The sequence below is a fragment of the Panthera tigris genome, chromosome B3, assembly GCF_018350195.1.
Source record: "Panthera tigris isolate Pti1 chromosome B3, P.tigris_Pti1_mat1.1, whole genome shotgun sequence".
NCBI lineage: Eukaryota > Metazoa > Chordata > Mammalia > Carnivora > Felidae > Panthera > Panthera tigris.
In genome coordinates this window covers 114890878-114904207 of record NC_056665.1, presented here as the reverse complement: position 1 = coordinate 114904207, position 13330 = coordinate 114890878, and positions in this window count along the sequence as shown.

The following is a 13330-nucleotide window of genomic DNA, read 5'->3' as shown; positions in this document are numbered from 1 at the left end:
TTGGTCCACAATTGCAAAACATTTTCATTTCCAGATTTACAAACATAATTTGAAATCTTCATGGGGCGCCTGGGTGGCTCAGTCATTTGGGCATCCGACTTTGGCTCAGGTCATGGTCTCGTGGTCTGTGAGCTCAAGCCGGGCGTCGGGCTGTGTGCTGACAGTTCAGAGCCTGGAGCCTCCTTCAGACTCTGTGTCTCCCTCTCTCTCTGCCCCTCCCCTGCTCATGCTCTGTGTCTGTCTCTCAAAGATGAATAAACGTTCTTTTTAAAAAAAGGAAAAAATAAAGATAAAATCTTCAACCCAGTTAATATTTCCATTTCTTCACCGTCTATTTCCTCTTTGCACCTATACCTCTCTTCAAAGTCTATCCACTCACAAACCACCTCAAATACATGTTGGTGCACAAAGAATCTAAATGTTTAAAGAATATTGTCAGCCTTTTTTTTAGCAAAATAGGAAGGTGCAGGCTCTTCTCAGTAAATATTGTATAATCAAGCCCATCTTGTTGAGTGATTAACTGAATGAAAAGATATTTCCTTTTTGTCTTTAAAACACATATTCTTAATTCATTGATAACTGAGCTGGAGAAAAATCCACCAAGATCTCATTGTCCAAAGATTCCTAGGCTAAGATTTCTCTTACATAATCAATTTCACCATCGTCATTTGCTTATATTCTGGAGTGCTAGCACCTCTTTTCATTCATGTTCTGATTTATGTAGGAACCGTGAAACGAAACCTCTTTATCAACTTACTTCTCTTTGCCACTAACGATGGAAAAATTAAAAATCCAGAATTTTCATTTATATGCAATGAAACTAAAAGCACATCACAAAGATAGTACCTCCTCCTGTATATCATCTTGGAAAATGATATAATACTTTAGGCAATGAATTAAGAAAACCAAAGGATGATAAAATACCAGTGATCAATGACACTGCTACCTTCTCCTTCTAGGTAATTCCGCCATTCTTCAGCTTTCTTATTTTAGTCTTTTTCAGCATAGTTGGGGATAAATGATGAGCAATGATGAAATAATTCCTAGGATGACAAAATAAATGTTTCAAGACATAGGAAAACCTGGGATCACTAAGAGCTCGTAATGTATCTTACATTTATAAGAGGGTTCCAGGGCACCCATATCATAATTGCAAGATAGAATGAGTTTTGGTCTCTATGGAAAAAAAAGTAAATTTTATCTCTGTGTTTTGGAAGACATCTGAAAAAAGACTAAAAACCAAGGAATGTCGACGCTTTGCAAAAGGTACAAGTGCTTTTTAAAATCAACTAAAATTGGGTCCTATTGACCCCAGGCAGGATTGACACAACTCATCTAGGGGATTTGGGAGAAGTAGCACCCCTGAAGTGACCCAAACAGGCACTCCTCATGCCCCACCCCCATCCTTCCAGCCTAGAAGTCTCCTTGCAGATGCCTCTTCTCTCTGCCTGAGGACTTCCTCTGGCTGCAGGTGCCTGCTCATCCGATGCAGAGGGCAGCCAGAAGTGCCTTGGGAGGTAATCCCCCCAGGAGCAGCCCTCACCCAATGGAGACCCAGAATTACTGGGCACATTCCTCAACTTCCTTACCGCCCAGCAAGACGACTCTGAGGCGTGCTCCACAGTCTCTCAGTGGGTCCCCCACAGGGTTAAGTCCCAGCTGCCCACAGCAGTAGCCCTCTCGTTAATGAACCATTAGCTGGCATTTCTCCCTTCCCTGTTGCACGTCCACATTCCCTGATTGTGCTTCCTTGGATCACCTCCAAACAAACTACTCGACCAAAATTCCTTGTCTCAGACTCTGCCATTGAGAGAACCTAAGCCAGGACACGAGGTGAAACCACATCACTACAGAGCAGCCGCAGCTCCAAAAATCATTGGTAGCGCTATCCTTGCTCTACCAGAACCCGGGTGCTACCTACGCAGAACGAGAAAAGTGGGCTGATCCAAGCAACCCAAACAGCGAGGAGAGTGGCTAATGACGGCAGATTGCAGTTTAGGAGAAATGCCTTTAGAGGTCATTAGAATAAGAAGCTGTCTAAAACCATCAGAAATGCTTTATCCGTTTGACAAAAAGTTGGAATAGGCTCCCAGGGGTGGCAGATGGACAGTCTGATCTCATTTAAGAAACATCCTGGGGCAGTGGACCAGCCCTGGGCATGGAGACAGGAGACTTGGATTCCAATCCAGACCTCCGTAGCCATTCCCGTCACCACCGCCACGGAAGAGGAAAGAGGGGTATGGACCCTTCACAGAGTTGCCGTGAGGAATGAGTGAAACCATGAGTTGTAGTAGAATGCTCTGTGGTTTTCATCTTCTTTGGCAAGATAATTTGCCAGCTCCCTTGGGGTACAGGCTGGGGCAGACACTGGCCTCCAGCAGATGGCCTTATTTTGGAGAAGCCATGTGAGTCCCTTTAGTCATGTAAATGAAGGGTCAGTAGGCACCGGTGTCCTGGGAGAAAGAGTAAAACAAGCCCTTTCTTGTGCTGTGAGCTCTGCTCCTTTAGAGGAGTCTGGTCACCCGGGAGACAGAGGGATCGGTTCTACCTCTGGGCAGTGGCAGGCTGGAGTCCGCCTGGAGCTGCGGCACCCAGAGAGTGGCTGCAGGGGTGAGCTGGGATCCTGGGGCTCGGACCTGGGCGAGGCCCGCTCAGTCCTGTGGCTGGGGGTGGGGGGCAGGCACCATCCCTTGAGGCATTTCAGTACCTGCAACAGCCCCAAGATCAGAGGATTCGCCCACCCCCCCCAACCCCACCCCGGCTCTGCCTCCCACCTTAGAGGATTCCTTCACCAGCTCAGCTACTGTGTCCCTTCTGTCTGGCTGCTGAAAGGACGCAGGCATGTCCTGTCCATAAGCCACCTCACAGCGGTATGGGCAACCTCCCACGGTGGCATTCTGGGAACTTGACCAATGTGGGCATCTAGAACTTACCCTCTTCACCGAGGTTGGTCCTAGCTATCCTGGCAGCTTGGTCACTATCAGCCACGGAGAGACATAAAAGAGGCAGATGTGAGTCCTCCATGGAAAGGTCACAAGCACCAAGGGATGCCTGATGCACAATGAGGAGAAAGGGGGGCACCGGCCCTGGAGACTTGCATCCATTTCCAGCAGGTGCAGGCCTGTGCGGCACAGCCTCGAACATGCTCTCCACACGCCAGGCTGTACTAAGATGTGCATGCCAGCTGTCTAGCAGAACCCGTGCACCATGCCTGGGCACCGTTCCGTACATTTGTCCCCTCCCTGGACCAGTTTCCTATTGCTGCTGTAACAAATCACCACAGTGCTTAAACACAACCCAGATTTACTGTCTGTCGAGTATGGAGCTCAGAAGTGCAAAAGCAGTCTCAAGGAGCTAAAACCAAAGTCTCCTCAGGGCTGCATTCCTTCTGGAGGCTCTGGGGAAGAGTCTGCTTCCTGGCCTTTTTCCGGTGGCCGCCTGCATTCCCTGGCCTATGGCCCCACCCTCCGTCCGGCAGTATAGCATCTTCCCATCTCTCTCTGATCCGACGCTCCCACCTCCTCTCGTGAGGCCTCCTGTGATTCCATGCAGCCCACCGGATAATCCAGAATAATCTTTCTATCTCAAGACATGTATTTAATCATATCTGCAAAGTCCCTCTTGCCATCGAAAGCAACATATTCACAGGTTTCGGGGGTTCAGATGTGGGCATCTTCAGGGGTCAGTAGCACTGAGCCTACCGCATTCCCACACACCTCATTTCCCCTCTGATCCCCTCCCACCTTTTCTTTAACTGAAGCGTCACTAACTCCGGGGCTTCTGTTCACCCACCTCGGGCCCACGCCCGGGCAGCTATCCACACTGCCTCCAGACACCCGGCCCTGCAGGCTCAAAATCCCACCACCCACCTCCAATCCCCGCCACTCTCCTTCAGCTCTGCAGTCACTGCATCCGCGGAATCTGTGTTGCCATTTGATTTTCCCAAGCTGTAGTGCCATCACTCGCTAGCCTCATCACACCATTCTCCCGCCCGCAGATGCCTAGTTATCTGTATTTGCTATTTTTTCTATAATGAGCTTTGTATCCGTGGCAAGGGGAAAGTGCTATTTCAAACAGAAAAAGGAAAGATCCGGGTACCTGGGTGGCTCGGTTATTAAGCATCGACTTCAGATCAGGTCATGATTTCACAGTTCATGAGTTTGAGCCATGCATCCCGGGAGCTTGAGTCCCACTTTGGGTGAGCCCAACTTCTCTCTCTCTCTCTCTCTCCCTCACTCACTTGCACCTTCTCTCTCAAAAAAAAAAAAAAAAAAAGAAAGAAAAGGAAAGGAAATGTCAAGAGCCAATCCAATCCCCTCTCCCTTCTCACCACACAGCTGTCCAATGTTTTCATGCCCCTCACTCCCATGGCCCCACATCAGGAACCCCCGGCCCAACTGAAATGTTCAGAATTCAGACCACATCCTCACCTAGACCACCTCCCGCAGAGGTCAACGGCGGTGATGTAACCAAACTGACAAAACTGGCCAACAAGAAGACATAAACATGAACCCAGTGGGGGTTTTTTTCCCACAAGCCCTACATATGTATGTATTTTCATGGCTAACATTTATTGAGCATTTACAACATATGAAACATTTTATAAACACAACTCATTTTGTCCTCACGACAAACTTATTGTCCCCAATATTTTCCCCGTTTTTCAGATCAGGAAACTGAATGTGGAGAGGCTAAGGCACTACCCTGGGGTTAAACAGACCCCAGTGGCAAAGTTGTTTCCAAACCCGAACGTGTCTAACCCCACAAGCCACGTTCTTCACCACTAGGCTATAAGAACTAGGCAACTAGTTGGAGCTGCTCCTGTGAGACAGTCTAAGGGCCCGGCTGGCACCCAAGGCAGGAGCCAGATGGGGTCCATGGGACCTAGGTTCAAGGTTAATGGTATGGCCCGAGGGCTCTAGCCTCTGGACAAAGCGGTACTCGGGAACGATCTGGGTCTGAGAGGTAAGGCAACAGCAAACACAACCCCGTTCCCTCAGGGGCACTGCACAGAGGCACACGGGGCTTCACATCCAGCCAAAGACACCCTCCACTGCCCACAGGGGCACTGCCATTGGCCTACCCCTTCTGAATTTTGTCCTCCAACAACCCGCTGCTTCCTGGGGTCCTGTGTCTGTGCTGCTGGACAATGCCCCTCAGAAAGCCACAACTCTCTGACCATTTAGACCACAGACACTTTGAGGTCGGGACCCTTAGCTTCTATTCTTCTGGCTTCTCTATCCTCTCCCACCAGGTCAAAATTCATGCTCGATCACACTTGTTAGTTTGACCATTTAAATGGCCAGATGACATCGAGGTAAGCGACTACGGGTGAGCCAAATTGAATAAATCCCTTTAAAATTAACTAGGATGAAATGCAAATTAAGAGAAATTATTTTCTATTGCTATGTTCCCGTGGGAGAAGTGTATTTTTAATAAGGCCATGTAAAAGTCTTTGGACGTACTTCATTCCGACGTCTGTGCCTTTACCAGATGTCTTGCACCATGAGACATCTGTGCGAAGACAGAACAACTTGCATTTGGATGCATGGATTAGAGGCAGAAAATACAACATCCCAGTTAAGAGTTCCAACCTGGGAGTTAGACAGGCCTTGATTCAAATTCCATCTCTGTGACTTGCTGGCTGACCACGGACAAGCCACCCGCCCTCTCTGGGCCTCAGCTTTCTCACTTGCGAGAAGCTAATTCAACGTGCCTTCCTCCTTCACACCCATTGGGATGGCTGTTATTAAAAAACAACGACAGCAAAAAATCCAAAAATAAGTGTCAAGAAGCCTGTGGAGAAATTAAACCCTGGCGCGTGCCTGGTGGGGATATAACGTGGTGTGGCTGCCGTGGAAGAGAGGTTCTGCCACATGCTGCCACATAGATAAAGCTTGAAGGCGTGACGCTAGGCGAAAGAGGCCCCACACAAAGGGCAGCTATTACAAGATCCCACTTCTATGAGGTAACTAGAGTAGTCAAATTCACAGACACGGAAAGGGGAATGCTGGTTCCCAGGAGCTGGAGGGGGCGAGGAAGGGGGAGGCAGTGCTTGATGGTTTTGGAGTTTTTGCTTGGAAAGATAGAGTTTTGGAAATAAATGATGGTGATAGTTACGCTATAGGGTGAACATACTTAATGCCGAACTGTATAACCTACAAAGAGTTAAAATGGTAATTTCTGGGGCGCCTGGGTGGCTCAGTCGGTTAAGCGTCTGACTTCAGCTCAGGTCACGATCTCGCGGTCCGTGAGTTCGAGCTCCGCGTCAGGCTCTCAGCTGATGGCTCAGAGCCTGGAGCCTGCTTCCGATTCTGTGTCTCCCTCTCTCTCTGCCCCTCCCCCATTCATGCTATGTCTCTCTCTGTCTCAAAAATAAATAAACGTTAAAAAAAAATTTTTTTTAAATGGTAATTTCTATGTTGTCTGTATTTTACCACCCAAAAAAAGTGCCTTCCCGGTAGTCTCGTTGCGAGGGCTGAATGGATCAACATCATCGGCAGAGCCGCGGGCAGTGCCTGGCGAAGAGCAGCGTGTTACCATCGTTGCTGTCGCTATCGTTGGCTTTAGTCCTCAGAACCAGTGGCTGAGTCGTGACAAACTCAGGACCTACAAGTAGGACTGAATGAGGGAGAGGAGATGAGGAACCTCCCAGTGAGATATGAGGGGATTCTAACCTGACAGAAAAGTAGAAGGACCACAGGGCCCAGGGAGACCGAGTGCCCAAAGCATCCCAGGACAAAAAAGAGAAGGACCTAGAAGAAACCAACAGAGAAAAGAATCTTCAGGGGCTCGTATGAAAGAGGGCCACAGCAGGCTTGCCAGAAAAACCACAGAGTGCCCTGTTAAAATTGGAATGTCAGATAAACGATGAATCATTTTTTTGTAGTAAGTATGTCCCAAATACCACATAACCCTGATTTATTGCGTGGGACATACTTATGCTAAAAATTTATTCACTGTTGGTCTGAAATTCAAATTCAATTAGGTGTCCTGTATTTTCATCTGCCAAATCTAGCAACCCTATGCCAGAGGCATGGCTCAGCCTTCAGTCTTTACACTAAGTCGCTTTTAAGATGATTATAGATTCTAGAGTATCCTGGTAGCTAAAAATCTGGTCAGGACAACTGTTGGGGAGCAGAGGATGGGACAGGATTCTTTGCTTTGCAAATTTATTCTTTCACAGTTGAGGTCCTAGAAATAGCAAGCTCCCTTAACTGTCTTAACATAGAAATTAATTTTTAAAACTTACATTTGCAGGCCCACTTTTGAAAGAGCCCACCCAGCAAGCCACAGTCCCAAAAAGCTGTGGTTCTGGCTTCTGAGAGCCGGAGAGGGGGGTAAGCCATACTAAGGCCCACTGCAGACAGAGGTCCGGTTGATAAAAGCCAAATCGCCATCCTGCACCCAGAGGGTCTGGTCTTTCCCCCAGGCCTGGCTGAGCCCCAGCACCTCCTGCCCAGGCTGCCGTGGCCATTTGCATAAAGCGCAGTCGAAGATTCCTCTGAAAGCAGAGACCTAAAAAGGGCTTTGTCTCTGGAAAAACCAAACACGATTCTCCCGCCTCAGCCCTAAACTGATTAAAAGCTGGAGTCATTCGTTTTGTTTTGAGAAGTGCCAGGGTTTTATGCTCGAGGTACCCCCTTCCCTCCTCAGTATTTCCAGCTGCTGAGGCATATCCGTGTGACAGACCACACACCAGCAGGCCCAGCGGTGCAGAGGCCTGGCGGAGATTAAACCCCAGGCTCAAGGGAGGGCCCCCTGTGCAGGAGGGGAGCTGAGCCCTGAGAGCGGAGTTCAAGGAGAGAACCCTCCTTGCCCACCTGGATCCCCATTCACCCCAGCCATGCCTCTGGTCCTTCCCGCAGTCACACAAGAGAGGGGTCAAAGGCAAGTCCACAGGAAAAGATCAGCACTGTACTGAACGTGGCCCAACATGCCTTCCGCCATCTTGACTTTCTCTTTGAACTTAACCAGATTTATTTACTCCACGTCGAACTTCACTGGGCAAGATGTCCAAGGGCAGAGGGGGAGGAGGAACCACAAGGAGACATAGTCTGGGTTTTCATCCCAGCTCCACCAGGTGATGGGGGACCCGGGGCCCTTTGCCAGAGCGTGGCCATGCTTTCCAGCCGGAGGCTATAACCGGGACGAAAACCAGATAAAACGTGCGACCTGAAAGCATGTGTTTGCTCCCTTGTTTATTTTCTGTGTCACCCAGCAGAATTCATTAGCTCTGGGCTGGAGACACACTAGCTAGAACAGAGCCAGGCACCAAGCTGGGGCTCCATAAGTAGTTCTGGTCGAATGAATAAAGAACGGCAGGTGCACTGATCAAGGAAGGGAGTGCAGGGCACGAGAGCTGCCCTTCCCACCTGAGCAAACCTTATCTCTTCCCTGTGATGTTTTCTTGGGATCAGAAGGGGATCTTTCTGACTGCTCAGGGTTCCTGAGCAATTTTTCTCACACCAAGTCCCGAAGCAAATGGCAGTCAAGTACGTGGTATTGGGTGCTCGTATCTTACCCCTCTCTCCTTTGCCTTTGGAGCCGTGTAGTCATCAGCAGCGTCAAGGCAGGGCATGGGGGACACGGCAGGGGTGTCCTTTCTGAGACCCCAGCAGGGAGCCTTTGGTGACCACCCCCCTCCTTCTGACCCTAGCTGCCAAGTGCCCTACCCGTAGAATGGGGTTATGTGGGGTTAAAGGAAATGAAAACAGGGCAGAAGGTACTTGAGGGAGGAGGCCAGAGAAACAGGCCTGGGCCCTGAGTGTCCTGGAGACGGAAGAGGCTTCCCATCCCCCCCCCCCCCCCCCCCCCCGTGGGGACTATTGGTGCTTTCCCTGCCCCTGCTTCTTCCTCCCCGCCTCCCCGTCCCCACCCCCACCCAACGCTGTAATGAAAAATTCATGTTCAAAGCTTCACATGTGATCTGATTTTCAACACTTTAATTGGATTTAATAGGAGCAGGGAGTGTAGTGCGCCCCTGGCCCTTTCTCCCCAGGATGCTCCTCACCACCCCTTCCACTCACCCCTTCTCCTTCTCCTTCCGACTCTTCGACTCTTCGACTCTTCGGAGACTCGAGACTCACTTTCTCCTCTCCCCCCTCTCTGTGCTCTCTTCCCACCCGTTACTCCCCTTCTCCCTCCCTGCCAGCTCTTCTGCTCGGGGCCCAGCACTTTCGGAGCGCCAGTTACAATTAATTTTCTCTTCCTTCCCCAACTGGTGGAAGAGCAGCCTCATCACTTACAACCCCGATGAACGGAATATTACCAAATACCTGGTGAACGAGACGTTTCTCAAGAAACTCCATTTTATCAGGTTCTAGAATATACACTACCTACTAAGAGACTTCTAGGATTCACACCCACAATCTTTAATAGACGTGAATTAAGTATAATTAGTCTATAGGTTATTAGTGTGCAAGTGTTGCCATTTAAGGCCCTCCTTCTTGAGGTGACTGACATTTCCTGGACACAGTCTGGGCCTCGGCACTGCCACCCCATTTTCTTTTTCCACAGATACAGCTAAACTACAGAGGAAAAGAAAACAATCTAAGCTGTTTCCATGATGCATAGTAAATGGCTGGCAAGTGCCGTATCTATATCCTTAGCAACAACAAAATCCTATACAGCTAAAAAGTTCTGGACACCGGCTTCCCAGCGCCTGTGCCTCAGGACTAGCTCCCAGGAAGACCCGGAAAACATGCCTTTAGTCCTCTGCCCTCCCTTGCTTCATCTACACAACCAGAAGAGCATGGGCGGGCTCTTAACTTTTTATATTGAATGCCTCTATCGGTAAAAACATTATAAGTATGCATCCCCACTATATATATTTACGTATGTAGTTATAATATACCCTTTTGTGCTGATACATTATGTACACAGCGCATAGAATATGTTAAAGAGAAACACGAAATAACTGATATTTTTATGTTTTACTCACCACGACGGCTTCGATTGACCACTCGCTAATACTTGAAGGCAAAATATTTACTTAGGACAAGACTCTCCCTGAGAGTTGCTAGCAATTCATATTTTAAGTAGACTCCAAGAGAATCTCCGTTTGCTTTTGTCACTGATTTCTTGCCAGATCATTGTTTTCACCTTGTAATGTGGCCGGCTGAAAAGTACAACCCACAAGAAAAGTGAGAGAAGTGTCAGTTCGGCCACTGTTACTGTTTTTGCTTGAAAAACAATATTCGATTACTTTAGGGTATGTTATCAATACTATCGTTAAAACTCAGTTTTTTGCCGGAATCTTTCGGCTTCCTGATTACCTTGTGAGGGTAGGTATTAGTTAAACAGCACGGTTTATAAATTATTGTGAACAGGCACAAACAGTGCAAGGCATCACGACCCAGGTTTTGCTTAACCAGCCCCATTTCTCCTGCCGGGAGAGGTGAGGAGAGCTCCTGTTGATGTGCAGAAGGTATTAACACAGATGGAGCAACACTGGGCTTTCCCCTAGGACCTTCTAACCAGCTATGCTTCTACAGAGAGTAAGTGACTTGACCTGGGTCACAATGCTACCACATGGCAAAACTAGAATTTGAGGGTGAGATCTAGATAATTCCAAAACCCACATTGTTTCCAACTCCCCAAAAGCGGGGGATGACTAGGGTTTCTACGTGTATCATGTGTTTCCATGTGCACATATAAATGTAATATAATCATACAATATAGTTGAGTACGGGGGGGCATGGGTAGATAAATGCTGACATTTATCCCAGAAGAAGTCAGTATGGACTGACAGTTCGAGAGCCCCCAGAACAAGCAATCTCCTTCGTCCGCATCTATGAACAGCTCTTGGTGGCTGGTAAGAGAACGAGGGTGTGCCCATTTAACAACCTCCTGGGGAAACTGAAAAACAAGACTCAGATTTGTTCCTGACTCGTCTGTTGGGCCTCTTTGAAGGGATGGCCTTTACTCTGGCCTCGGACAGAAACCTGTTCCCGTTTGAATACGAATCAGATTCCTTGCCAAGGTGATAATGACCCACATACCATTTGGGGACCTTCTGCGCCAGCTGTTCAAGCTCAAGAGAATGAACTCTGTGAGAAATCCGTGGTCCTGCATCTACATGACTATGCCATTGGCAACCAGTGCAAGTTTTAGGCATAAGAGAGCAAAGGAATAAAAAGCGGCAACAGGGGGCTTGGCTTACCACCCTTGAGTGTGATTGGCTGGAGAGAGAATTTCAAAATAAAAGACCCCATTCCCTTCTGTCCCTTCTGCCCACGGTATCGCCATGCCTCCGGCAGCCCCACCCTCAGTGATGGGGGATCTCATCCCCAAAATAATAAAGATGATGACGACCATGATGACAATGGTGCACCATTTGTCCTACATACACTTTGTGCCAAGAATTGTCCTAAACACGTCTCAAACATCTCAAATCACCCCACGGTCTTCGAGGCAGCACCCATTATTATCTTGGGATGGGGAAAGGGAGATTCAGAAGCGCTGAGCAATTATCCCAAGTTCACATTGCTATTGAGGGGTGGAGCCAAGATTTGAATCCAGAGTCATCTGGCTCCAAAGACCATGATTCTGACCTCTGCTCTAGGAACCCCAGGTCAGGACCCAAAGAGAGAAGGGCCACCCTCTTACAGTGCATTTATTATGAAGTAACTCGACCCCGCAAATATTTAGGGCCAGGTATTCTCTTCCTGTGAGGTGATCAGTCACTACCTCATCCATTCACTCAGTAAATACTAACTGAGCGTCTACTATATGTCAGGCGCTATTCTAAGTGCTATGGATACAGCAGTGAACAAAACAAATGAGTTCCTATTCTCATAAAACTCAAGATGTGATCACAGAAGATAGGTAACACACAAATCAACTGATACGTTATAGGTCAGGGACTGATAGCACCATAAGGAAGACAAAGCAGGTAAGGGACACAGAGAGTGGTGGGCGGGGGGTGTTGCTATTTTGGATAGGGCGCTGGAAGAAGACCACCCCAATGGGTGATGTTGGAGCAGGGATCTGAAGGAGGGAGGGACTGAGCCCGGCAGAGATCTGCCGAGAAGTGCATTCTAGGCAGAGGGAAGAACAGAGACAAAGACCTGCAGGTGGGCGGTGAGCACATGCCCGTTTGGCCTGCTTTCGGGATTGCTAATTTGCAGGACTACATTATCCTTATTTTGCAGAGGACTAGATTCAAAAAGTCCTTCTCCTAACTGGTTGAGGAAGGAAAAGGAAGCAACTCCTGTTGCTTATCTGAGCTTACTTATCCTTACAATGGCTCTGAAAAGTCAATGTATCCAATGTATCCTTTCCACTGTACCACATAGAAGTGAACACATGACTTCAGCCTGATACAATTCTTTCCTTATTGACCACTCAGAGCACCTGGAAACCAGAACTTCAGGTCTTCATCCACCATCTGACATTAGCTGAGACCCTCCTGCGTGCCAGGCTCAGGCCGGGTGCTGAGGACACAGCCAGGAGCAAGATAGACAGGGCCCCTCCTCCAAGGGTGGTTCTCACCGACCACTCAGCAGGGCCACTTCTAAGACAACAGCACTGTGTGTGACACACTCTCACCCACCCCCCCAGCCCTAAGCCAGGACCCCAGAGGAATTCCCCCCATCCTAGCTCTGGCAGAGGGGAAATGAGTTCTGAGTCTCTGGTCCTCAGCCAACTTTGAGCTGGCACCTGGGGCTCAGCCTCTCCTACCTGCCCCCACTCACCCTCCACCCTGCTCGGGGAAGTCCTTCTGGGTAACAGAGAGCCAGTTTTCAGGTAGAACTCCCCAAGTCCTGTCCACTGACCGAGGTAGACTGAAGGATGTAACTAAGAACCTATTGCTTCCCGAGCAATGGAATCTGAGAGACTCCCTAGGGTGGGCCAAGCCATTAGAAGAGTCCAAGATGGGTTTGCGGATTCAGACAAAAGTCTAGCCAGTTCTCATGTGATCCAAACAATATGCCTGACAATGAGCCCACCACACCCCCTGCCTCAAAGGGAATTAAACTCCATCAAGTGTCGCCAGGAGCCCGTCTCTCAAGCTATCGCATAGTGGGACATAACTTCTAAACCCAGTGCTTCAACGAATGGATCCAGGGACAGCCAACAGATGAGACACGAGTCCGATTGGGGGCTGTCAAAGCTTATTCAGAAATGGGCCTGTCAGCGCACTGCTTTCCTCCATCCGGAAAAACTGAACGGGGCGGTTGGAAAATCAGCCTTGGAGGGATTGGCTGAGTGGAGGAGTGTTAAATTGTAGCTGCAATCCACCTCCCCCAACCTCAAGGGCTTTGCCCTCCGTGTCAACAAATATGCAACCAATTAATGTAATTGCAGAGTTATTTATGGTGCCCAG